The following is a 25,418-nucleotide window of genomic DNA, read 5'->3' as shown; positions in this document are numbered from 1 at the left end:
AGTGCAGGGACAAGATTTGTGAGTGCCTACAGAGTTTGGACTTCTCTCATGGACGAAGCTAAAGACTTGTCATATGCAATTTACAAATCATGCTTCCAGACACAGAAGAAAGGCAAAAGAAAACCTTGCAATTTCATTTTTGAACTTTTTGTGTTTCAAAATGAGACTATTCTTTTAAAACTTTCAAAGCTATCTAGACAGTAGGGAACCTGCAGTTTTCCTAATATACCACAATACAGTTGAAATTTGAATAAGTATGCTCTTATTTTTAGAACAACTAAAATGTTTCCGTAAGATTCTATTGATAGTTTTCTTTGTGTACTTATTTGGAAAGTGCAGTGACAAGATTTAAAAATGGCTACAGAGTTTGGACTTGTCTGATCGATAAAACCCAAGACTTGTCAAAAGCTATGTGTAAATCATGCATAAATAGAAGAAAGGCAATTGAAAAATGATGAAGGCAAGATTCATAAGTATGTACAAATTCTATTGGGAGTATGGCAAAAACAAAACTCGGTTGATGCTATTGACTTAGCCAATTGAGAAAATCAGATATATATAAACCATGAGATGTACTGTACAAAAGAAATAGAAGGCTTGTCCAGGATTTGAACCCGGGAACTCTCGCACCCAAAGCGAGAATCATACCCCTAGACCAACGAGCCAACTGAAATAAGTGTGGTTTATTTGATTTCTTAACTGTTTTTATGTGAAAATGGTATTCTTTTAAAGCAGTCACTAATGTATACAAGGAGGAAATATTAGCATAAATAAAATGTTTCCTAATAGTCAATATTTTTCTAAGTATACTTGCTTGGAAATTGCTGTGCAAAGTTTTATGATGACCAGCAGAGTTTTTCTGATGGATAAAACCCAAGACATGTCACATGCTATGTGCAGATAAGTACTTACAAATAATTTTAGCAGTTTGACAAAAAAAACAAAATTCAATTGTGCAAATAAGTAAATCCAATCTATTTTGAGAGTTTTGAAAAAACAACATTCAGTTGAAATTCACTCAGGAAATTGACTTCAATAAGATAATGGAACCATGTCAAAGAATCTGAAAAGTTGGGCTCGTCCAGGATTTGAACCCGGGACCTCTCGCACCCAAAGTGAGAGTCATAGAATCATCAAGTAAGCACATTTTATTTGATTTCTTAACTGTTTTTATGTGAAAATTGTATTATTTTAAAGCAGTCACTAATGTATAAAAGGAGGAAATATTATCATAAATAAAATATTTCCTAATAGTCAATATTTTTCTAAGTATACTTGCTTGGAAATTGCTGTGCAAAGTTTTATGATGCCCAGCTGAGTTTTTCTGATGGATAAAACCCAAGACATGTCACATGCTATATGCAGATAAGTACTTACAAATAATATTAGCAGTTTGACATAAAACAAAATTCAATTCTGCAAATAAGTAAATCCAATCTATTTTGAGAGTTTTTAAAAAATAATATTCAGTTTAAGATTTTACTCAGGAAATTGACTTCAATAAGATAATGGAACCATGTCAAAGAATCTGAAAATTTGGGCTCGTCCACGATTTGAATCTGGGACCTCTCGCAACCCTAAGCGAGAATCATAACTCTAGACCAACAAGCCACCTACCTGAACATTTTTCTATTGATTTTTCAATTGATTTAAAGAAAATAGCTTTTTGTTTTTAAAAACACCATATACATTTATGTAAAAATGAATTTGTAGAATAAATAAAATATTTCCTTATGGTCCAGTAGATAGTTTTCTAAGTATGCATATAGGAAAAGTGCAGGGACAAGATTTGTGAGTGCCTACAGAGTTTGGATTTCTCTCATGGACGAAGCTAAAGACTTGTCATATGCAATGTACAAATCATGCTTCCAGACACAGAAGAAAGGCAAAAGAAAACCTTGCACTTTCATTTTTGAACTTTTTGTGTTTCAAAATGAGACTATTCTTTTAAAACATTCAAAGCTATCTAGACAGTAGGGAACCTGCAGTTTTCCTAATATACCACAATACAGTTGAAATTTGAATAAGTATGCTCTTATTTTTAGTACGACTAAAATGTTTCCGTAAGATTCTATTGATAGTTTTTTTTGTGTGCTTATTTGGAAAGTGCAGTGACAAGATTTAAAAATGGCTACAGAGTTTGGACTTGTCTGATCAATAAAACCCAAGACTTGTCAAAAGCTATGTGTAAATCATGCATAAATAGAAGAAAGGCAATTGAAAAATGATGAAGGCAAGATTCATAAGTATGTACAAATTCTATTGGCAGTATGGCAAAAACAAAACTCAGTTGATGCTATTGACTTAGCCAATTGAGAAAATCAGATATATATAATCCATGAGATGCACTGTAAAAAAGAAATAGAGGGCTCGTCCTGGATTTGAACCCAGGACCTCTCACACCCTAAGCAAGAATCATACCCCTAGACCAACGAGCCAAATGAAATAAGCCTGTTTTATTTGATTTCTTAACTGTTTTTATGTAAAAATTGTATTATTTTAAAGCAGTCACTAATGTATACAAGGTGGAAATATTAGAATAAATAAAATGTTTCCTAATAGTCAATATTTTTCTAAGTATACTTGCTTGGAAATTGCTGTGCAAAGTTTTATGATGACCAGCAGAGTTTTTCTGATGGATAAAACCCAAGACATGTCACATGCTATGTGCAGATAAGTACTTACAAATAATTTTAGCAGTTTGACAAAAAACAAAATTCCATTGTGCAAATAAGTAAATCCAATCTATTTTGAGAGTTTTGAAAAAACAACATTCAGTTGAAATTCACTCAGGAAATTGAATTCAATAAGATAATGGAACTATGTCAAAGAATCTGAAAAGTTGGGCTCGTCCAGGATTTGAACCCGGGACCTCTCGCACCCAAAGTGAGAGTCATAGAATCATCAAGTAAGCACATTTTATTTGATTTCTTAACTGTTTTTATGTGAAAATTGTATTATTTTAAAGCAGTCACTAATGTATAAAAGGAGGAAATATTATCATAAATAAAATATTTCCTAATAGTCAATATTTTTCTAAGTATACTTGCTTGGAAATTGCTGTGCAAAGTTTTATGATGACCAGCAGAGTTTTTCTGATGGATAAAACCCAAGACATGTCACATGCTATGTGCAGATAAGTACTTATAAATAATATTAGCAGTTTGACATAAAACAAAATTCAATTCTGCAAATAAGTAAATTCAATCTATTTTGAGAGTTTTTAAAAAATAATATTCAGTTTAAGATTTTACTCAGGAAATTGACTTCAATAAGATAATGGAACTATGTCAAAGAATCTGAAAATTTGGGCTCATCCATGATTTGAACCTGGGACCTCTCACACCCTAAGCGAGAATCATAACCCTAGACCAACAAGCCACCTACCTGAACATTTTTCTATTGATTTTTCAATTGATTTAAAGAAAATAGCTTTTTGTTTTTAAAAACACCATATACATTTATGTAAAAATGAATTTGTAGAATAAATAAAATATTTCCTTATGGTCCAGTAGATAGTTTTCTAAGTATGCATATAGGAAAAGTGCAGGGACAAGATTTGTGAGTGCCTACAGAGTTTGGACTTTTCTCATGGACGAAGCTAAAGACTTGTCATATGCAATTTACAAATCATGCTTCCAGACACAGAAGAAAGGCAAAAGAAAACCTTGCAATTTCATTTTTGAACTTTTTGTGTTTCAAAATGAGACTATTCTTTTAAAACTTTCAAAGCTATCTAGACAGTAGGGAACCTGCAGTTTTCCTAATATACCACAATACAGTTGAAATTTGAATAAGTATGCTCTTATTTTTAGAACAACTAAAATGTTTCCGTAAGATTCTATTGATAGTTTTCTTTGTGTACTTATTTGGAAAGTGCAGTGACAAGATTTAAAAATGGCTACAGAGTTTGGACTTGTCTGATCGATAAAACCCAAGACTTGTCAAAAGCTATGTGTAAATCATGCATAAATAGAAGAAAGGCAATTGAAAAATGATGAAGGCAAGATTCATAAGTATGTACAAATTCTATTGGGAGTATGGCAAAAACAAAACTCAGTTGATGCTATTGACTTAGCCAATTGAGAAAATCAGATATATATAAACCATGAGATGTACTGTACAAAAGAAATAGAGGGCTTGTCCGGGATTTGAACCCGGGACCTCTCGCATCCACAACAAGAATCATACCCCTAGACCAACGAGCCAACTGAAATAAGTGTGGTTTATTTGATTTCTTAACTGTTTTTATGTGAAAATGGTATTCTTTTAAAGCAGTCACTAATGTATACAAGGAGGAAATATTAGCATAAATAAAATGTTTCCTAATAGTCAATATTTTTCTAAGTATACTTGCTTGGAAATTGCTGTGCAAAGTTTTATGATGACCAGCAGAGTTTTTCTGATGGATAAAACCCAAGACATGTCACATGCTATGTGCAGATAAGTACTTACAAATAATTTTAGCAGTTTGACAAAAAACAAAATTCCATTGTGCAAATAAGTAAATCCAATCTATTTTGAGAGTTTTGAAAAAACAACATTCAGTTGAAATTCACTCAGGAAATTGACTTCAATAAGATAATGGAACTATGTCAAAGAATCTGAAAAGTTGGGCTCGTCCAGGATTTGAACTCGGGACCTCTCGCACCCAAAGTGAGAGTGATAGAATAATCAAGTAAGCACATTTTATTTGATTTCTTAACTGTTTTTATGTGAAAATTGTATTATTTTAAAGCAGTCACTAATGTATAAAAGGAGGAAATATTATCATAAATAAAATATTTCCTAATAGTCAATATTTTTCTAAGTATACTTGCTTGGAAATTGCTGTGCAAAGTTTTATGATGCCCAGCAGAGATTTTCTGATGGATAAAACCCAAGACATGTCACATGCTATGTGCAGATAAGTACTTATAAATAATATTAGCAGTTTGACATAAAACAAAATTCAATTCTGCAAATAAGTAAATCCAATCTATTTTGAGAGTTTTGAAAAAACAACATTCAGTTGAAATTCACTCAGGAAATTGACTTCAATAAGATAATGGAACTATGCCAAAGAATCTGAAAAGTTGGGCTCGTCCAGGATTTGAACCCGGGACCTCTCGCACCCAAAGTGAAAGTCATAGAATCATCAAGTAAGCACATTTTATTTGATTTCTTAACTGTTTTTATGTGAAAATTGTATTATTTTAAAGCAGTCACTAATGTATAAAAGGAGGAAATATTATCATAAATAAAATATTTCCTAATAGTCAATATTTTTCTAAGTATACTTGCTTGGAAATTGCTGTGCAAAGTTTTATGATGCCCAGCAGAGTTTTTCTGATGGATAAAACCCAAGACATGTCACATGCTATGTGCAGATAAGTACTTACAAATAATATTAGCAGTTTGACATAAAACAAAATTCAATTCTGCAAATAAGTAAATCCAATCTATTTTGAGAGTTTTTAAAAAATAATATTCAGTTTAAGATTTTACTCAGGAAATTGACTTCAATAAGATAATGGAACTATGTCAAAGAATCTGAAAATTTGGGCTCATCCATGATTTGAACCTGGGACCTCTCACACCCTAAGCGAGAATCATAACCCTAGACCAACAAGCCACCTACCTGAACATTTTTCTATTGATTTTTCAATTGATTTAAAGAAAATAGCTTTTTATTTTTAAAAACACCATATACATTTATGTAAAAATGAATTTGTAGAATAAATAAAATATTTCCTTATGGTCCAGTAGATAGTTTTCTAAATATGCATATAGGAAAAGTGCAGGGACAAGATTTGTGAGTGCCTACAGAGTTTGGACTTTTCTCATGGACAAAGCTAAAGACTTGTCATATGCAATTTACAAATCATGCTTCCAGACACAGAAGAAAGGCAAAAGAAAACCTTGCAATTTCATTTTTGAACTTTTTGTGTTTCAAAATGAGACTATTCTTTTAAAACTTTCAAAGCTATCTAGACAGTAGGGAACCTGCAGTTTTCCTAATATACCACAATACAGTTGAAATTTGAATAAGTATGCTCTTATTTTTAGAACAACTAAAATGTTTCCGTAAGATTCTATTGATAGTTTTCTTTGTGTACTTATTTGGAAAGTGCAGTGACAAGATTTAAAAATGGCTACAGAGTTTGGACTTGTCTGATCGATAAAACCCAAGACTTGTCAAAAGCTATGTGTAAATCATGCATAAATAGAAGAAAGGCAATTGAAAAATGATGAAGGCAAGATTCATAAGTATGTACAAATTCTATTGGGAGTATGGCAAAAACAAAACTCGGTTGATGCTATTGACTTAGCCAATTGAGAAAATCAGATATATATAAACCATGAGATGTACTGTACAAAAGAAATAGAAGGCTTGTCCAGGATTTGAACCCGGGACCTCTCGCACCCAAAGCGAGAATCATACCCCTAGACCAACGAGCCAACTGAAATAAGTGTGGTTTATTTGATTTCTTAACTGTTTTTATGTGAAAATGGTATTCTTTTAAAGCAGTCACTAATGTATACAAGGAGGAAATATTAGCATAAATAAAATGTTTCCTAATAGTCAATATTTTTCTAAGTATACTTGCTTGGAAATTGCTGTGCAAAGTTTTATGATGACCAGCAGAGTTTTTCTGATGGATAAAACCCAAGACATGTCACATGCTATGTGCAGATAAGTACTTACAAATAATTTTAGCAGTTTGACAAAAAAAACAAAATTCAATTGTGCAAATAAGTAAATCCAATCTATTTTGAGAGTTTTGAAAAAACAACATTCAGTTGAAATTCACTCAGGAAATTGACTTCAATAAGATAATGGAACCATGTCAAAGAATCTGAAAAGTTGGGCTCATCCAGGATTTGAACCTGGGACCTCTCGCACCCAAAGTGAGAGTCATAGAATCATTAAGTAAGCACATTTTATTTGATTTCTTAACTGTTTTTATGTGAAAATTGTATTATTTTAAAGCAGTCACTAATGTATAAAAGGAGGAAATATTATCATAAATAAAATATTTCCTAATAGTCAATATTTTTCTAAGTATACTTGCTTGGAAATTGCTGTGCAAAGTTTTATGATGCCCAGCAGAGTTTTTCTGATGGATAAAACCCAAGACATGTCACATGCTATGTGCAGATAAGTACTTACAAATAATATTAGCAGTTTGACATAAAACAAAATTCAATTCTGCAAATAAGTAAATCCAATCTATTTTGAGAGTTTTTAAAAAATAATATTCAGTTGAAGATTTTACTCAGGAAATTGACTTCAATAAGATAATGGAACTATGTCAAAGAATCTGAAAATTTGGGCTCATCCATGATTTGAACCTGGGACCTCTCACACCCTAAGCGAGAATCATAACCCTAGACCAACAAGCCACCTACCTGAACATTTTTCTATTGATTTTTCAATTGATTTAAAGAAAATAGCTTTTTGTTTTAAAAACACCATATACATTTATGTAAAAATGAATTTGTAGAATAAATAAAATATTTCCTTATGGTCCAGTAGATAGTTTTCTAAGTATGCATATAGGAAAAGTGCAGGGACAAGATTTGTGAGTGCCTACAGAGTTTGGACTTCTCTCATGGACGAAGCTAAAGACTTGTCATATGCAATTTACAAATCATGCTTCCAGACACAGAAGAAAGGCAAAAGAAAACCTTGCAATTTCATTTTTGAACTTTTTGTATTTCAAAATGAGACTATTCTTTTAAAACTTTCAAAGCTATCTAGACAGTAGGGAACCTGCAGTTTTCCTAATATACCACAATACAGTTGAAATTTGAATAAGTATGATCTTATTTTTAGAACAAGTAAAATGTTTCCGTAAGATTCTATTGATAGTTTTCTTTGTGTACTTATTTGGAAAGTGCAGTGACAAGATTTAAAAATGGCTACAGAGTTTGGACTTGTCTGATCGATAAAACCCAAGACTTGTCAAAAGCTATGTGTAAATCATGCATAAATAGAAGAAAGGCAATTGAAAAATGATGAAGGCAAGATTCATAAGTATGTACAAATTCTATTGGGAGTATGGCAAAAACAAAACTCAGTTGATGCTATTGACTTAGCCAATTGAGAAAATCAGATATATATAAACCATGAGATGTACTGTACAAAAAAAATAGAAGGCTTGTCCGGGATTTGAACCCGGGACCTCTCGCACCGAAAGCGAGAATCATACCCCTAGACCAACGAGCCAACTGAAATAAGTGTGGTTTATTTGATTTCTTAACTGTTTTTATGTGAAAATGGTATTCTTTTAAAGCAGTCACTAATGTATACAAGGAGGAAATATTAGCATAAATAAAATGTTTCCTAATAGTCAATATTTTTCTAAGTATACTTGCTTGGAAATTGCTGTGCAAAGTTTTATGATGACCAGCAGAGTTTTTCTGATGGATAAAACCCAAGACATGTCACATGCTATGTGCAGATAAGTACTTACAAATAATTTTAGCAGTTTGACAAAAAACAAAATTCCATTGTGCAAATAAGTAAATCCAATCTATTTTGAGAGTTTTGAAAAAACAACATTCAGTTGAAATTCACTCAGGAAATTGACTTCAATAAGATAATGGAACTATGTCAAAGAATCTGAAAAGTTGGGCTCGTCCAGGATTTGAACCCGGGACCTCTCGCACCCAAAGTGAGAGTCATAGAATCATCAAGTAAGCACATTTTATTTGATTTCTTAACTGTTTTTATGTGAAAATTGTATTATTTTAAAGCAGTCACTAATGTATAAAAGGAGGAAATATTATCATAAATAAAATATTTCCTAATAGTCAATATTTTTCTAAGTATACTTGCTTGGAAATTGCTGTGCAAAGTTTTATGATGCCCAGCAGAGTTTTTCTGATGGATAAAACCCAAGACATGTCACATGCTATGTGCAGATAAGTACTTATATATAATATTAGCAGTTTGACATAAAACAAAATTCAATTCTGCAAATAAGTAAATCCAATCTATTTTGAGAGTTTTTAAAAAATAATATTCAGTTGAAGATTTTACTCAAGAAATTGACTTCAATAAGATAATGGAACTATGTCAAAAAATCAGAAAATTTGGGCTCATCCATGATTTGAACCTGGGACCTCTCACACCCTAAGCGAGAATCATAACCCTAGAGCAACAAGCCACCTACCTGAACATTTTTCTATTGATTTTTCAATTGATTTAAAGAAAATAGCTTTTTGTTTTTAAAAACACCATATACATTTATGTAAAAATGAATTTGTAGAATAAATAAAATATTTCCTTATGGTCCAGTAGATAGTTTTCTAAGTATGCATATAGGAAAAGTGCAGGGACAAGATTTGTGAGTGCCTACAGAGTTTGGACTTCTCTCATGGACGAAGCTAAAGACTTGTCATATGCAATTTACAAATCATGCTTCCAGACACAGAAGAAAGGCAAAAGAAAACCTTGCAATTTCATTTTTGAACTTTTTGTGTTTCAAAATGAGACTATTCTTTTAAAACTTTCAAAGCTATCTAGACAGTAGGGAACCTGCAGTTTTCCTAATATACCACAATACAGTTGAAATTTGAATAAGTATGCTCTTATTTTTAGAACAACTAAAATGTTTCCGTAAGATTCTATTGATAGTTTTCTTTGTGTACTTATTTGGAAAGTGCAGTGACAAGATTTAAAAATGGCTACAGAGTTTGGACTTGTCTGATCGATAAAACCCAAGACTTGTCAAAAGCTATGTGTAAATCATGCATAAATAGAAGAAAGGCAATTGAAAAATGATGAAGGCAAGATTCATAAGTATGTACAAATTCTATTGGGAGTATGGCAAAAACAAAACTCGGTTGATGCTATTGACTTAGCCAATTGAGAAAATCAGATATATATAAACCATGAGATGTACTGTACAAAAGAAATAGAAGGCTTGTCCAGGATTTGAACCCGGGAACTCTCGCACCCAAAGCGAGAATCATACCCCTAGACCAACGAGCCAACTGAAATAAGTGTGGTTTATTTGATTTCTTAACTGTTTTTATGTGAAAATGGTATTCTTTTAAAGCAGTCACTAATGTATACAAGGAGGAAATATTAGCATAAATAAAATGTTTCCTAATAGTCAATATTTTTCTAAGTATACTTGCTTGGAAATTGCTGTGCAAAGTTTTATGATGACCAGCAGAGTTTTTCTGATGGATAAAACCCAAGACATGTCACATGCTATGTGCAGATAAGTACTTACAAATAATTTTAGCAGTTTGACAAAAAACAAAATTCCATTGTGCAAATAAGTAAATCCAATCTATTTTGAGAGTTTTGAAAAAACAACATTCAGTTGAAATTCACTCAGGAAATTGACTTCAATAAGATAATGGAACTATGTCAAAGAATCTGAAAAGTTGGGCTCGTCCAGGATTTGAACCCGGGACCTCTCGCACCCAAAGTGAGAGTCATAGAATCATCAAGTAAGCACATTTTATTTGATTTCTTAACTGTTTTTATGTGAAAATTGTATTATTTTAAAGCAGTCACTAATGTATAAAAGGAGGAAATATTATCATAAATAAAATATTTCCTAATAGTCAATATTTTTCTAAGTATACTTGCTTGGAAATTGCTGTGCAAAGTTTTATGATGCCCAGCAGAGTTTTTCTGATGGATAAAACCCAAGACATGTCACATGCTATGTGCAGATAAGTACTTATAAATAATATTAGCAGTTTGACATAAAACAAAATTCAATTCTGCAAATAAGTAAATCCAATCTATTTTGAGAGTTTTTAAAAAATAATATTCAGTTGAAGATTTTACTCAAGAAATTGACTTCAATAAGATAATGGAACTATGTCAAAAAATCAGAAAATTTGGGCTCATCCATGATTTGAACCTGGGACCTCTCACACCCTAAGCGAGAATCATAACCCTAGAGCAACAAGCCACCTACCTGAACATTTTTCTATTGATTTTTCAATTGATTTAAAGAAAATAGCTTTTTGTTTTTAAAAACACCATATACATTTATGTAAAAATGAATTTGTAGAATAAATAAAATATTTCCTTATGGTCCAGTAGATAGTTTTCTAAGTATGCATATAGGAAAAGTGCAGGGACAAGATTTGTGAGTGCCTACAGAGTTTGGACTTCTCTCATGGACGAAGCTAAAGACTTGTCATATGCAATTTACAAATCATGCTTCCAGACACAGAAGAAAGGCAAAAGAAAACCTTGCAATTTCATTTTTGAACTTTTTGTGTTTCAAAATGAGACTATTCTTTTAAAACTTTCAAAGCTATCTAGACAGTAGGGAACCTGCAGTTTTCCTAATATACCACAATACAGTTGAAATTTGAATAAGTATGCTCTTATTTTTAGAACAACTAAAATGTTTCCGTAAGATTCTATTGATAGTTTTCTTTGTGTACTTATTTGGAAAGTGCAGTGACAAGATTTAAAAATGGCTACAGAGTTTGGACTTGTCTGATCGATAAAACCCAAGACTTGTCAAAAGCTATGTGTAAATCATGCATAAATAGAAGAAAGGCAATTGAAAAATGATGAAGGCAAGATTCATAAGTATGTACAAATTCTATTGGGAGTATGGCAAAAACAAAACTCGGTTGATGCTATTGACTTAGCCAATTGAGAAAATCAGATATATATAAACCATGAGATGTACTGTACAAAAGAAATAGAAGGCTTGTCCAGGATTTGAACCCGGGAACTCTCGCACCCAAAGCGAGAATCATACCCCTAGACCAACGAGCCAACTGAAAAAAGTGTGGTTTATTTGATTTCTTAACTGTTTTTATGTGAAAATGGTATTCTTTTAAAGCAGTCACTAATGTATACAAGGAGGAAATATTAGCATAAATAAAATGTTTCCTAATAGTCAATATTTTTCTAAGTATACTTGCTTGGAAATTGCTGTGCAAAGTTTTATGATGACCAGCAGAGTTTTTCTGATGGATAAAACCCAAGACATGTCACATGCTATGTGCAGATAAGTACTTACAAATAATTTTAGCAGTTTGACAAAAAAAACAAAATTCAATTGTGCAAATAAGTAAATCCAATCTATTTTGAGAGTTTTGAAAAAACAACATTCAGTTGAAATTCACTCAGGAAATTGACTTCAATAAGATAATGGAACCATGTCAAAGAATCTGAAAAGTTGGGCTCGTCCAGGATTTGAACCCGGGACCTCTCGCACCCAAAGTGAGAGTCATAGAATCATCAAGTAAGCACATTTTATTTGATTTCTTAACTGTTTTTATGTGAAAATTGTATTATTTTAAAGCAGTCACTAATGTATAAAAGGAGGAAATATTATCATAAATAAAATATTTCCTAATAGTCAATATTTTTCTAAGTATACTTGCTTGGAAATTGCTGTGCAAAGTTTTATGATGCCCAGCTGAGTTTTTCTGATGGATAAAACCCAAGACATGTCACATGCTATATGCAGATAAGTACTTACAAATAATATTAGCAGTTTGACATAAAACAAAATTCAATTCTGCAAATAAGTAAATCCAATCTATTTTGAGAGTTTTTAAAAAATAATATTCAGTTTAAGATTTTACTCAGGAAATTGACTTCAATAAGATAATGGAACCATGTCAAAGAATCTGAAAATTTGGGCTCGTCCACGATTTGAATCTGGGACCTCTCGCAACCCTAAGCGAGAATCATAACTCTAGACCAACAAGCCACCTACCTGAACATTTTTCTATTGATTTTTCAATTGATTTAAAGAAAATAGCTTTTTGTTTTTAAAAACACCATATACATTTATGTAAAAATGAATTTGTAGAATAAATAAAATATTTCCTTATGGTCCAGTAGATAGTTTTCTAAGTATGCATATAGGAAAAGTGCAGGGACAAGATTTGTGAGTGCCTACAGAGTTTGGATTTCTCTCATGGACGAAGCTAAAGACTTGTCATATGCAATGTACAAATCATGCTTCCAGACACAGAAGAAAGGCAAAAGAAAACCTTGCACTTTCATTTTTGAACTTTTTGTGTTTCAAAATGAGACTATTCTTTTAAAACATTCAAAGCTATCTAGACAGTAGGGAACCTGCAGTTTTCCTAATATACCACAATACAGTTGAAATTTGAATAAGTATGCTCTTATTTTTAGTACGACTAAAATGTTTCCGTAAGATTCTATTGATAGTTTTTTTTGTGTGCTTATTTGGAAAGTGCAGTGACAAGATTTAAAAATGGCTACAGAGTTTGGACTTGTCTGATCAATAAAACCCAAGACTTGTCAAAAGCTATGTGTAAATCATGCATAAATAGAAGAAAGGCAATTGAAAAATGATGAAGGCAAGATTCATAAGTATGTACAAATTCTATTGGCAGTATGGCAAAAACAAAACTCAGTTGATGCTATTGACTTAGCCAATTGAGAAAATCAGATATATATAATCCATGAGATGCACTGTAAAAAAGAAATAGAGGGCTCGTCCTGGATTTGAACCCAGGACCTCTCACACCCTAAGCAAGAATCATACCCCTAGACCAACGAGCCAAATGAAATAAGCCTGTTTTATTTGATTTCTTAACTGTTTTTATGTAAAAATTGTATTATTTTAAAGCAGTCACTAATGTATACAAGGTGGAAATATTAGAATAAATAAAATGTTTCCTAATAGTCAATATTTTTCTAAGTATACTTGCTTGGAAATTGCTGTGCAAAGTTTTATGATGACCAGCAGAGTTTTTCTGATGGATAAAACCCAAGACATGTCACATGCTATGTGCAGATAAGTACTTACAAATAATTTTAGCAGTTTGACAAAAAACAAAATTCCATTGTGCAAATAAGTAAATCCAATCTATTTTGAGAGTTTTGAAAAAACAACATTCAGTTGAAATTCACTCAGGAAATTGAATTCAATAAGATAATGGAACTATGTCAAAGAATCTGAAAAGTTGGGCTCGTCCAGGATTTGAACCCGGGACCTCTCGCACCCAAAGTGAGAGTCATAGAATCATCAAGTAAGCACATTTTATTTGATTTCTTAACTGTTTTTATGTGAAAATTGTATTATTTTAAAGCAGTCACTAATGTATAAAAGGAGGAAATATTATCATAAATAAAATATTTCCTAATAGTCAATATTTTTCTAAGTATACTTGCTTGGAAATTGCTGTGCAAAGTTTTATGATGACCAGCAGAGTTTTTCTGATGGATAAAACCCAAGACATGTCACATGCTATGTGCAGATAAGTACTTATAAATAATATTAGCAGTTTGACATAAAACAAAATTCAATTCTGCAAATAAGTAAATCCAATCTATTTTGAGAGTTTTTAAAAAATAATATTCAGTTGAAGATTTTACTCAAGAAATTGACTTCAATAAGATAATGGAACTATGTCAAAAAATCAGAAAATTTGGGCTCATCCATGATTTGAACCTGGGACCTCTCACACCCTAAGCGAGAATCATAACCCTAGAGCAACAAGCCACCTACCTGAACATTTTTCTATTGATTTTTCAATTGATTTAAAGAAAATAGCTTTTTGTTTTTAAAAACACCATATACATTTATGTAAAAATGAATTTGTAGAATAAATAAAATATTTCCTTATGGTCCAGTAGATAGTTTTCTAAGTATGCATATAGGAAAAGTGCAGGGACAAGATTTGTGAGTGCCTACAGAGTTTGGACTTCTCTCATGGACGAAGCTAAAGACTTGTCATATGCAATTTACAAATCATGCTTCCAGACACAGAAGAAAGGCAAAAGAAAACCTTGCAATTTCATTTTTGAACTTTTTGTGTTTCAAAATGAGACTATTCTTTTAAAACTTTCAAAGCTATCTAGACAGTAGGGAACCTGCAGTTTTCCTAATATACCACAATACAGTTGAAATTTGAATAAGTATGCTCTTATTTTTAGAACAACTAAAATGTTTCCGTAAGATTCTATTGATAGTTTTCTTTGTGTACTTATTTGGAAAGTGCAGTGACAAGATTTAAAAATGGCTACAGAGTTTGGACTTGTCTGATCGATAAAACCCAAGACTTGTCAAAAGCTATGTGTAAATCATGCATAAATAGAAGAAAGGCAATTGAAAAATGATGAAGGCAAGATTCATAAGTATGTACAAATTCTATTGGGAGTATGGCAAAAACAAAACTCGGTTGATGCTATTGACTTAGCCAATTGAGAAAATCAGATATATATAAACCATGAGATGTACTGTACAAAAGAAATAGAAGGCTTGTCCAGGATTTGAACCCGGGAACTCTCGCACCCAAAGCGAGAATCATACCCCTAGACCAACGAGCCAACTGAAATAAGTGTGGTTTATTTGATTTCTTAACTGTTTTTATGTGAAAATGGTATTCTTTTAAAGCAGTCACTAATGTATACAAGGAGGAAATATTAGCATAAATAAAATGTTTCCTAATAGTCAATATTTTTCTAAGTATACTTGCTTGGAAATTGCTGTGCAAAGTTTTATGATGACCAGCAGAGTTTTTCTGATGGATAAAACCCAAGACATGTCACATGCTATGTGCAGATAAGTACTTACAAATAATTTTAGCAGTTTGACAAAAAAAACAAAATTCAATTGTGCAAATAAGTAAATCCAATCTATTTTGAGAGTTTTGAAAAAACAACATTCAGTTGAAATTCACTCAGGAAATTGACTTCAATAAGATAATGGAACCATGTCAAAGAATCTGAAAAGTTGGGCTCGTCCAGGATTTGAACCCGGGACCTCTCGCACCCAAAGTGAGAGTCATAGAATCATCAAGTAAGCACATTTTATTTGATTTCTTAACTGTTTTTATGTGAAAATTGTATTATTTTAAAGCAGTCACTAATGTATAAAAGGAGGAAATATTATCATAAATAAAATGTTTCCTAATAGTCAATATTTTTCTAAGTATACTTGCTTGGAAATTGCTGTGCAAAGTTTTATGATGCCCAGCTGAGTTTTTCTGATGGATAAAACCCAAGACATGTCACATGCTATATGCAGATAAGTACTTACAAATAATATTAGCAGTTTGACATAAAACAAAATTCAATTCTGCAAATAAGTAAATCCAATCTATTTTGAGAGTTTTTAAAAAATAATATTCAGTTTAAGATTTTACTCAGGAAATTGACTTCAATAAGATAATGGAACTATGTCAAAGAATCTGAAAATTTGGGCTCATCCATGATTTGAACCTGGGACCTCTCACACCCTAAGCGAGAATCATAACCCTAGACAAACAAGCCACCTACCTGAACATTTTTCTATTGATTTTTCAATTGATTTAAAGAAAATAGCTTTTTGTTTTTAAAAACACCATATACATTTATGTAAAAATGAATTTGTAGAATAAATAAAATATTTCCTTATGGTCCAGTAGATAGTTTTCTAAGTATGCATATAGGAAAAGTGCAGGGACAAGATTTGTGAGTGCCTACAGAGTTTGGACTTCTCTCCTGGACGAAGCTAAAGACTTGTCATATGCAATTTACAAATTATGCTTCCAGACACAGAAGAAAGGCAAAAGAAAACCTTGCAATTTCATTTTTGAACTTTTTGTGTTTCAAAATGAGACTATTCTTTTAAAACTTTCAAAGCTATCTAGACAGTAGGGAACCTGCAGTTTTCCTAATATACCACAATACAGTTGAAATTTGAATAAGTATGCTCTTATTTTTAGAACAACTAAAATGTTTCCGTAAGATTCTATTGATAGTTTTCTTTGTGTACTTATTTGGAAAGTGCAGTGACAAGATTTAAAAATGGCTACAGAGTTTGGACTTGTCTGATCGATAAAACCCAAGACTTGTCAAAAGCTATGTGTAAATCATGCATAAATAGAAGAAAGGCAATTGAAAAATGATGAAGGCAAGATTCATAAGTATGTACAAATTCTATTGGGAGTATGGCAAAAACAAAACTCAGTTGATGCTATTGACTTAGCCAATTGAGAAAATCAGATATATATAAACCATGAGATGTACTGTACAAAACAAATAGAGGGCTTGTCCGGGATTTGAACCCAGGACCTCTCGCACCCAAAGCGAGAATCATACCCCTAGACCAACGAGCCAACTGAAATAAGTGTGGTTTATTTGATTTCTTAACTGTTTTTATGTGAAAATGGTATTCTTTTAAAGCAGTCACTAATGTATACAAGGAGGAAATATTAGCATAAATAAAATGTTTCCTAATAGTCAATATTTTTCTAAGTATACTTGCTTGGAAATTGCTGTGCAAAGTTTTATGATGAGAAGCAGAGTTTTTCTGATGGATAAAACCCAAGACATGTCACATGCTATGTGCAGATAAGTACTTACAAATAATTTTAGCAGTTTGACAAAAAAAAACAAAATTCAATTGTGCAAATAAGTAAATCCAATCTATTTTGAGAGTTTTGAAAAAACAACATTCAGTTGAAATTCACTCAGGAAATTGACTTCAATAAGATAATGGAACCATGTCAAAGAATCTGAAAAGTTGGGCTCGTCCAGGATTTGAACCCGGGACCTCTCGCACCCAAAGTGAGAGTCATAGAATCATCAAGTAAGCACATTTTATTTGATTTCTTAACTGTTTTTATGTGAAAATTGTATTATTTTAAATCAGTCACTAATGTATAAAAGGAGGAAATATTATCATAAATAAAATATTTCCTAATAGTCAATATTTTTCTAAGTATACCTGCTTGGAAATTGCTGTGCAAAGTTTTATGATGCCCAGCAGAGTTTTTCTGATGGATAAAACCCAAGACATGTCACATGCTATGTGCAGATAAGTACTTACAAATAATATTAGCAGTTTGACATAAAACAAAATTCAATTCTGCAAATAAGTAAATCCAATCTATTTTGAGAGTTTTGAAAAAACAAAATTCAGTTGAAATTCACTCAGGAAATTGACTTCAATAAGATAATGGAACCATGTCAAAGAATCTGAAAATTTGGGCTCGTCCACGATTTGAATCTGGGACCTCTCGCAACCCTAAGCGAGAATCATAACTCTAGACCAACAAGCCACCTACCTGAACATTTTTCTATTGATTTTTCAATTGATTTAAAGAAAATAGCTTTTTGTTTTTAAAAACACCATATACATTTATGTAAAAATGAATTTGTAGAATAAATAAAATATTTCCTTATGGTCCAGTAGATAGTTTTCTAAGTATGCATATAGGAAAAGTGCAGGGACAAGATTTGTGAGTGCCTACAGAGTTTGGATTTCTCTCATGGACGAAGCTAAAGACTTGTCATATGCAATGTACAAATCATGCTTCCAGACACAGAAGAAAGGCAAAAGAAAACCTTGCACTTTCATTTTTGAACTTTTTGTGTTTCAAAATGAGACTATTCTTTTAAAACATTCAAAGCTATCTAGACAGTAGGGAACCTGCAGTTTTCCTAATATACCACAATACAGTTGAAATTTGAATAAGTATGCTCTTATTTTTAGTACGACTAAAATGTTTCCGTAAGATTCTATTGATAGTTTTTTTTGTGTGCTTATTTGGAAAGTGCAGTGACAAGATTTAAAAATGGCTACAGAGTTTGGACTTGTCTGATCAATAAAACCCAAGACTTGTCAAAAGCTATGTGTAAATCATGCATAAATAGAAGAAAGGCAATTGAAAAATGATGAAGGCAAGATTCATAAGTATGTACAAATTCTATTGGCAGTATGGCAAAAACAAAACTCAGTTGATGCTATTGACTTAGCCAATTGAGAAAATCAGATATATATAATCCATGAGATGCACTGTAAAAAAGAAATAGAGGGCTCGTCCTGGATTTGAACCCAGGACCTCTCACACCCTAAGCAAGAATCATACCCCTAGACCAACGAGCCAAATGAAATAAGCCTGTTTTATTTGATTTCTTAACTGTTTTTATGTAAAAATTGTATTATTTTAAAGCAGTCACTAATGTATACAAGGTGGAAATATTAGAATAAATAAAATATTTCCTAATAGTCAATATTTTTCTAAGTACACTTGCTTGGAAATTGCTGTGCAAAGTTTTATGATGCCCAGCAGAGTTTTTCTGATGGATAAAACCCAAGACATGTCACATGCTATGTGCAGATAAGTACTTACAAATAATTTTAGCAGTTTGACAAAAAACAAATTTCAATTCTGCAAATAAGTAAATCCAATCTATTTTGAGAGTTTTGAAAAAACAACATTCAGTTGAAATTCACTCAGGAAATTGACTTCAATAAGATAATGGAACCATGTCAAAGAATCTGAAAAGTTGGGCTCGTCCAGGATTTGAACCTGGGACCTCTCGCACCCAAAGTGAGAGTCATAGAATCATCAAGTAAGCACGTTTTATTTGATTTCTTAACTGTTTTTATGTGAAAGTATTATTTTAAAGCAGTCACTAATGTATACAAGGAGGAAATATTATCATAAATGAAATATTTCCGAATAGTCAATATTTATCTAAGTATACTTGCTTGGAAATTGCTGTACAAAGTTTTATGATGCCCAGCAGAGTTTTTCAGATGGATAAAACCCAAGACATGTCACATGCTATGTGCAGGTAAGTAATTACAAATAATTTTAGCAGGTTGACAAAAAACAAAATTCAATTGTGCAAATAAGTAAATCCAATCTATTTTGTGAGTTTTTAAAAAATAATATTCAGTTGAAGATTTTACTCAGGAAATTGACTTCAATAAGATAATGGAACAATGTCAAAGAATCTGAAAATTTGGGCTCATCAATGATTTGAACCTGGGACCTCTCACACCCTAAGCGAGAATCATAACCCTAGACCAACAAGCCACCTACCTGAACATTTTTCTATTGATTTTTCAATTGATTTAAAGAAAATAGCTTTTTGTTTTTAAAAACACCATATACATTTATGTAAAAATGAATTTGTAGAATAAATAAAATATTTCCTTATGGTCCAGTAGATAGTTTTCTAAGTATGCATATAGGAAAAGTGCAGGGACAAGATTTGTGAGTGCCTACAGAGTTTGGACTTCTCTCCTGGACGAAGCTAAAGACTTGTCATATGCAATTTACAAATCATGCTTCCAGACACAGAAGAAAGGCAAAAGAAAACCTTGCAATTTCATTTTTGAACTTTTTGTGTTTCAAAATGAGACTATTCTTTTAAAACTTTCAAAGCTATCTAGACAGTAGGGAACCTGCAGTTTTCCTAATATACCACAATACAGTTGAAATTTGAATAAGTATGCTCTTATTTTTAGAACAACTAAAATGTTTCCGTAAGATTCTATTGATAGTTTTCTTTGTGTACTTATTTGGAAAGTGCAGTGACAAGATTTAAAAATGGCTACAGAGTTTGGACTTGTCTGATTGATAAAACCCAAGACTTGTCAAAAGCTATGTGTAAATCATGCATAAATAGAAGAAAGGCAATTGAAAAATGATGATGGCAAGATTCATAAGTATGTACAAATTCTATTGGGAGTATGGCAAAAACAAAACTCAGTTGATGCTATTGACTTAGCCAATTGAGAAAATCAGATATATATAAACCATGAGATGTACTGTACAAAAGAAATAGAGGGCTTATTCGGGTTTTCAACCCGGGACCTCTCGCACCCAAAGCGAGAATCATACCCCTAGACCAACGAGCCAACTGAAATAAGTGTGATTTATTTGATTTCTTAACTGTTTTTATGTGAAAATGGTATTCTTTTAAAGCAGTCACTAATGTATACAAGGAGGAAATATTAGCATAAATAAAATGTTTCCTAATAGTCAATATTTTTCTAAGTATACTTGCTTGGAAATTGCTGTGCAAAGTTTTATGATGACCAGCAGAGTTTTTCTGATGGATAAAACCCAAGACATGTCACATGCTATGTGCAGATAAGTACTTACAAATAATTTTAGCAGTTTGACAAAAAAAACAAAATTCAATTGTGCAAATAAGTAAATCCAATCTATTTTGAGAGTTTTGAAAAAACAACATTCAGTTGAAATTCACTCAGGAAATTGACTTCAATAAGATAATGGAACCATGTCAAAGAATCTGAAAAGTTGGGCTCGTCCAGGATTTGAACCCGGGACCTCTCGCACCCAAAGTGAGAGTCATAGAATCATCAAGTAAGCACATTTTATTTGATTTCTTAACTGTTTTTATGTGAAAATTGTATTATTTTAAAGCAGTCACTAATGTATAAAAGGAGGAAATATTATCATAAATAAAATATTTCCTAATAGTCAATATTTTTCTAAGTATACCTGCTTGGAAATTGCTGTGCAAAGTTTTATGATGCCCAGCAGAGTTTTTCTGATGGATAAAACCCAAGACATGTCACATGCTATGTGCAGATAAGTACTTACAAATAATATTAGCAGTTTGACATAAAACAAAATTCAATTCTGCAAATAAGTAAATCCAATCTATTTTGAGAGTTTTGAAAAAACAAAATTCAGTTGAAATTCACTCAGGAAATTGACTTCAATAAGATAATGGAACCATGTCAAAGAATCTGAAAATTTGGGCTCGTCCACGATTTGAATCTGGGACCTCTCGCAACCCTAAGCGAGAATCATAACTCTAGACCAACAAGCCACCTACCTGAACATTTTTCTATTGATTTTTCGATTGATTTAAAGAAAATAGCTTTTTGTTTTTAAAAACACCATATACATTTATGTAAAAATGAATTTGTAGAATAAATAAAATATTTCCTTATGGTCCAGTAGATAGTTTTCTAAGTATGCATATAGGAAAAGTGCAGGGACAAGATTTGTGAGTGCCTACAGAGTTTGGACTTCTCTCATGGACGAAGCTAAAGACTTGTCATATGCAATGTACAAATCATGCTTCCAGACACAGAAGAAAGGCAAAAGAAAACCTTGCAATTTCATTTTTGAACTTTTTGTGTTTCAAAATGAGTCTATTCTTTTAAAACTTTCAAAGCTATCTAGACAGTAGGGAACCTGCAGTTTTCCTAATATACCACAATACAGTTGAAATTTGAATAAGTATGCTCTTATTTTTAGAACAACTAAAATGTTTCCGTAAGATTCTATTGATAGTTTTCTTTGTGTGCTTATTTGGAAAGTGCAGTGACAAGATTTAAAAATGGCTACAGAGTTTGGACTTGTCTGATCGATAAAACCCAAGACTTGTCAAAAGCTATGTGTAAATCATGCATAAATAGAAGAAAGGCATTTGAAAATGATGAAGGCAAGATTCATAAGTATGTACAAATTCTATTGGGAGTATGGCAAAAACAAAACTCAGTTGATACTATTGACTTAGCCAATTGAGAAAATCAGATATATATAATCCATGAGATGCACTGTACAAAAGAAATAGAGGGCTCGTCCTGGATTTGAACCCAGGACCTCTCACACCCAAAGCAAGAATCATACCCCTAGACCAACGAGCCAAATGAAATAAGTCTGTTTTATTTGATTTCTTAACTGTTTTTATGTGAAAATGGTATTCTTTTAAAGCAGTCACTAATGTATACAAGGAGGAAATATTAGCATAAATAAAATGTTTCCTAATAGTCAATATTTTTCTAAGTATACTTGCTTGGAAATTGCTGTGCAAAGTTTTATGATGACCAGCAGAGTTTTTCTGATGGATAAAACCCAAGACATGTCACATGCTATGTGCAGATAAGTACTTACAAATAATTTTAGCAGTTTGACAAAAAAAACAAAATTCAATTGTGCAAATAAGTAAATCCAATCTATTTTGAGAGTTTTGAAAAAACAACATTCAGTTGAAATTCACTCAGGAAATTGACTTCAATAAGATAATGGAACCATGTCAAAGAATCTGAAAAGTTGGGCTCGTCCAGGATTTGAACCCGGGACCTCTCGCACCCAAAGTGAGAGTCATAGAATCATCAAGTAAGCACATTTTATTTGATTTCTTAACTGTTTTTATGTGAAAATTGTATTATTTTAAAGCAGTCACTAATGTATAAAAGGAGGAAATATTATCATAAATAAAATATTTCCTAATAGTCAATATTTTTCTAAGTATACTTGCTTGGAAATTGCTGTGCAAAGTTTTATGATGCCCAGCTGAGTTTTTCTGATGGATAAAACCCAAGACATGTCACATGCTATATGCAGATAAGTACTTACAAATAATATTAGCAGTTTGACATAAAACAAAATTCAATTCTGCAAATAAGTAAATCCAATCTATTTTGAGAGTTTTTAAAAAATAATATTCAGTTTAAGATTTTACTCAGGAAATTGACTTCAATAAGATAATGGAACCATGTCAAAGAATCTGAAAATTTGGGCTCGTCCACGATTTGAATCTGGGACCTCTCGCAACCCTAAGCGAGAATCATAACTCTAGACCAACAAGCCACCTACCTGAACATTTTTCTATTGATTTTTCAATTGATTTAAAGAAAATAGCTTTTTGTTTTTAAAAACACCATATACATTTATGTAAAAATGAATTTGTAGAATAAATAAAATATTTCCTTATGGTCCAGTAGATAGTTTTCTAAGTATGCATATAGGAAAAGTGCAGGGACAAGATTTGTGAGTGCCTACAGAGTTTGGATTTCTCTCATGGACGAAGCTAAAGACTTGTCATATGCAATGTACAAATCATGCTTCCAGACACAGAAGAAAGGCAAAAGAAAACCTTGCACTTTCATTTTTGAACTTTTTGTGTTTCAAAATGAGACTATTCTTTTAAAACATTCAAAGCTATCTAGACAGTAGGGAACCTGCAGTTTTCCTAATATACCACAATACAGTTGAAATTTGAATAAGTATGCTCTTATTTTTAGTACGACTAAAATGTTTCCGTAAGATTCTATTGATAGTTTTTTTTGTGTGCTTATTTGGAAAGTGCAGTGACAAGATTTAAAAATGGCTACAGAGTTTGGACTTGTCTGATCAATAAAACCCAAGACTTGTCAAAAGCTATGTGTAAATCATGCATAAATAGAAGAAAGGCAATTGAAAAATGATGAAGGCAAGATTCATAAGTATGTACAAATTCTATTGGCAGTATGGCAAAAACAAAACTCAGTTGATGCTATTGACTTAGCCAATTGAGAAAATCAGATATATATAATCCATGAGATGCACTGTAAAAAAGAAATAGAGGGCTCGTCCTGGATTTGAACCCAGGACCTCTCACACCCTAAGCAAGAATCATACCCCTAGACCAACGAGCCAAATGAAATAAGCCTGTTTTATTTGATTTCTTAACTGTTTTTATGTAAAAATTGTATTATTTTAAAGCAGTCACTAATGTATACAAGGTGGAAATATTAGAATAAATAAAATGTTTCCTAATAGTCAATATTTTTCTAAGTATACTTGCTTGGAAATTGCTGTGCAAAGTTTTATGATGACCAGCAGAGTTTTTCTGATGGATAAAACCCAAGACATGTCACATGCTATGTGCAGATAAGTACTTACAAATAATTTTAGCAGTTTGACAAAAAACAAAATTCCATTGTGCAAATAAGTAAATCCAATCTATTTTGAGAGTTTTGAAAAAACAACATTCAGTTGAAATTCACTCAGGAAATTGAATTCAATAAGATAATGGAACTATGTCAAAGAATCTGAAAAGTTGGGCTCGTCCAGGATTTGAACCCGGGACCTCTCGCACCCAAAGTGAGAGTCATAGAATCATCAAGTAAGCACATTTTATTTGATTTCTTAACTGTTTTTATGTGAAAATTGTATTATTTTAAAGCAGTCACTAATGTATAAAAGGAGGAAATATTATCATAAATAAAATATTTCCTAATAGTCAATATTTTTCTAAGTATACTTGCTTGGAAATTGCTGTGCAAAGTTTTATGATGACCAGCAGAGTTTTTCTGATGGATAAAACCCAAGACATGTCACATGCTATGTGCAGATAAGTACTTATAAATAATATTAGCAGTTTGACATAAAACAAAATTCAATTCTGCAAATAAGTAAATCCAATCTATTTTGAGAGTTTTTAAAAAATAATATTCAGTTGAAGATTTTACTCAAGAAATTGACTTCAATAAGATAATGGAACTATGTCAAAAAATCAGAAAATTTGGGCTCATCCATGATTTGAACCTGGGACCTCTCACACCCTAAGCGAGAATCATAACCCTAGAGCAACAAGCCACCTACCTGAACATTTTTCTATTGATTTTTCAATTGATTTAAAGAAAATAGCTTTTTGTTTTTAAAAACACCATATACATTTATGTAAAAATGAATTTGTAGAATAAATAAAATATTTCCTTATGGTCCAGTAGATAGTTTTCTAAGTATGCATATAGGAAAAGTGCAGGGACAAGATTTGTGAGTGCCTACAGAGTTTGGACTTCTCTCATGGACGAAGCTAAAGACTTGTCATATGCAATTTACAAATCATGCTTCCAGACACAGAAGAAAGGCAAAAGAAAACCTTGCAATTTCATTTTTGAACTTTTTGTGTTTCAAAATGA

The 25,418-nt window shown here is 31.9% G+C and overlaps 3 non-coding genes across 3 annotated transcripts; all 3 read right to left on the bottom strand.

The window, feature by feature from the left end:
- Positions 1-6,369: 6,369 nt before the first annotated feature.
- On the bottom strand, positions 6,370-6,441 carry TRNAP-UGG (transfer RNA proline (anticodon UGG)). Its single transcript has one exon. It is a non-coding gene; the product is annotated as a tRNA-Pro (tRNA).
- A 1,699-nt stretch (positions 6,442-8,140) lies between these two features.
- TRNAR-UCG (transfer RNA arginine (anticodon UCG)) lies at positions 8,141-8,212 on the bottom strand. The gene has a single exon. It is a non-coding gene; the product is annotated as a tRNA-Arg (tRNA).
- An 8,783-nt stretch (positions 8,213-16,995) lies between these two features.
- On the bottom strand, positions 16,996-17,067 carry TRNAP-UGG (transfer RNA proline (anticodon UGG)). The gene has a single exon. It is a non-coding gene; the product is annotated as a tRNA-Pro (tRNA).
- Positions 17,068-25,418: the final 8,351 nt, after the last annotated feature.

The sequence above is a fragment of the Taudactylus pleione genome, unplaced genomic scaffold (assembly GCF_031769625.1).
Source record: "Taudactylus pleione unplaced genomic scaffold, aTauple2 ptg000317l, whole genome shotgun sequence".
NCBI lineage: Eukaryota > Metazoa > Chordata > Amphibia > Anura > Myobatrachidae > Taudactylus > Taudactylus pleione.
Note: the sequence above shows the minus strand (reverse complement) of the source record. Positions and strands in the feature narration are given on the sequence as shown.